The sequence below is a fragment of the Penaeus japonicus genome, unplaced genomic scaffold (assembly GCF_977035675.1).
Source record: "Penaeus japonicus unplaced genomic scaffold, GWHDUDI00000001_assembly GWHDUDI00000008, whole genome shotgun sequence".
Classification (NCBI taxonomy): domain Eukaryota; kingdom Metazoa; phylum Arthropoda; class Malacostraca; order Decapoda; family Penaeidae; genus Penaeus; species Penaeus japonicus.
Window position 1 is genome coordinate 19,939,226 of NW_028234410.1, and position 2,500 is coordinate 19,941,725.

General features: G+C 37.2%; 1 protein-coding gene across 16 annotated transcripts in view; it reads right to left on the reverse strand.

Moving 5' to 3' along the window:
* The window catches only part of LOC122247399 (uncharacterized), a 411,544-nt gene that overhangs the window by 151,366 nt on the left and 257,678 nt on the right, over positions 1-2,500 (reverse strand). For 2 of the 16 annotated variants that reach the window (XM_086539174.1, XM_086539171.1), the window contains exon 1: positions 1-43. This exon is cut by the window's left edge and continues 1,339 nt beyond it. The exons of 8 other annotated variants lie outside the window; for them this stretch is intronic. The gene's annotated coding sequence lies outside the window, so the exon portion shown is untranslated. Of the gene's footprint in view, positions 48-2,500 lie in introns of those variants that run through there. 6 more of the 16 variants (XM_086539175.1, XM_086539173.1, XM_086539177.1 and 3 more) reach the window with 6 other exon arrangements.

Sequence of the window (2,500 nt, forward strand, 5' to 3'; positions counted from 1 at the left end):
AGCCGTCGAGATATAATATGGAAAATATTCCTGTAATGAAAATATACTTTATATATATATTCTACTTCATACATCATATTAATATCCCATTGGCATTCACATATACAAAAAAAGCATCTCCCATGGAATACAAGGAGAAACACGAAATACACAGTCGGCTGAATGATAGTATGAATTATATTCTTTTAAAGAATCATAATATCCTATATCACTCCCTCCCTCGTTCCCCTCCTTTCTTTCTCTTTCTCTCTCTCTCTCTCTCAAACAAACACACACATACACATACACATACACACACACACACACACACACACATACATATATACACATATATACATACATACACACACATATGTATGTGTGTATGTGTGTGTGTGTGTGTGTGTGTGTGTGTGTGTGTGTGTGTGTGTGGTAAGTATATATGTATGTATATAGATGTATGTATGTATATGCATGTATGCAAGCATGTCTTGCATATTTGCCTTTGCTTATAAGATATATTTGTATCTATGTATGCATGTATATACGTGTTTGCATGTTTATATGTGTGTATGCATGTATATACATGTTTGCTGTGTTTGGATGTATGTGCACCAATGTATTTTTCTGTGTACTTATATATGTGTATGTATGTATGTGTAAATATGTATATTCATATACCTCTCTCTATATATATATATCTATATCTATATCTATCTATCTAATTATATATATATATATATATATATATATATATATATGTATGTATGTATGTATGTATGTGTTGACATGTATGTATGCATGTATGTATGTGTTTGCACGTATGTATGTATTTCGTATGTAGGCCTATGTCTCAACATACGTGCAAGGATACATAGTCAAAAACACATATACAAACATAACGTATACATACAGAATATACAAAAATGCACACACACACACACACACACACACACACACACACACACACACACACACACACACACACACACACACACACACACACACACACACACACACACACATACACACACACACACACGTGCACATCCCCTCTCCCTTGTTTAGTGCTCCAACGGGATGTTACACTCACTCCAATTCCTTTTCCAATCTTTGTGAGAGTACTGGGTCAGCGCAACACCCGCTATTGTAGTTTGTTCTTCCCCGTTCTCCGCTCCCTTACCGCGGGTTAAAATGACCCAAAACAGATTTTCCTTTAAAATACAACCGAACATTTTCTCGTTTCTTATGTTCGACGGACATGAAAACAAACTAAGGTCTCTGGGAATGTTGATGTTCGAAAGTTTGCTTGTTTGTTTTGCAGAAACTAAAAGTCGTGTGCAGTTACCATTAATATAATTCAATCTTAATAGGATTTCCATGTTTTATAGACATGACTGATGGATAGACTAACATATAATTATAGTATAAAAAATGTGTCTGACTAGCATTTAGAAATATATATATATGATTGCAACAGCAACAACAACAACACAACATTCAGAGGCGAGGCAAAGGTGCCGTATGCAGTTCCCCTGAATTTACACCTTCCGGAATGTGCAATACCAAAAGGTACCCAACAAAGCAGAATGAGGAAACCATTCTAAACCTTGGAAAAGAAAACGCAAGAGAAAAAACATCAACTTGTCTTCGCTTCCACATAATTTGGAAATGTTAAAGCGAGTCACATTGCAGTAAATACAATCATGTAACAAAGCAAAAGCTCTCTGGGTAAAGTAGGGTGGAGGAGGGGGGGGGACTCTTGGAAAGGAGGTGGTAATAAATTTAATTTGACGATGTGCTAAACGGCAGATATCGTTTCTAAGGATACCGTGACGTATAAGAACTTGAAGAGAGAGAGAGAGAGAGAGAGAGAGAGAGAGAGAGAGAGAGAGAGAGAGAGAGAGAGAGAGAGAGAGAGAGAGAGAGAGAGAGAGAGAGAGAGAGAGAGAGAGAGAGAGAGAGAGAGAGAGAGAGAGAGAGAGAGAGAGAGAGATCGTTACCTAATTCGCACTAATGTGATTAAATAATAGGCTCCCTCTATCTCATGGCTCACCTCATAAACCCTCCTTTACAGTTTGCCTTGCCAACACAACGCACTGATATGCCTCTCGGCTTCTTCCTAATTAATTTGATCTGACCTGCTATCGCTTTCCGATGACCCAATCTATCGGAGCCTGTATTTTCATAGACGTTCGCTCTTGCCTATTATAATCAAGCCACTTGCTGCTTACTAATTCCATATGATCTCCATTTATACTGTCACGCATACTCATAGTTCTGTTCCTTTTGTTTTCTCAATATATTAGTGTGATATTTTCTTAGAGTCGTTCACTTAGCGAATACGTTGATTTATTCGTCTGTCCATTCGTTTATGTTTGTCTGTCGGTTGGTCCGTCTTCTTGTTGTTTTGTCTGTTTGTTGTCGGTTTATTTATTTGCTTCGTGACTGATGTATCTGTCGGTCTGTTTGTCAATCTATTGGTCTATCATCTGTCTATCTATCAGTGTTTCTGTTATAT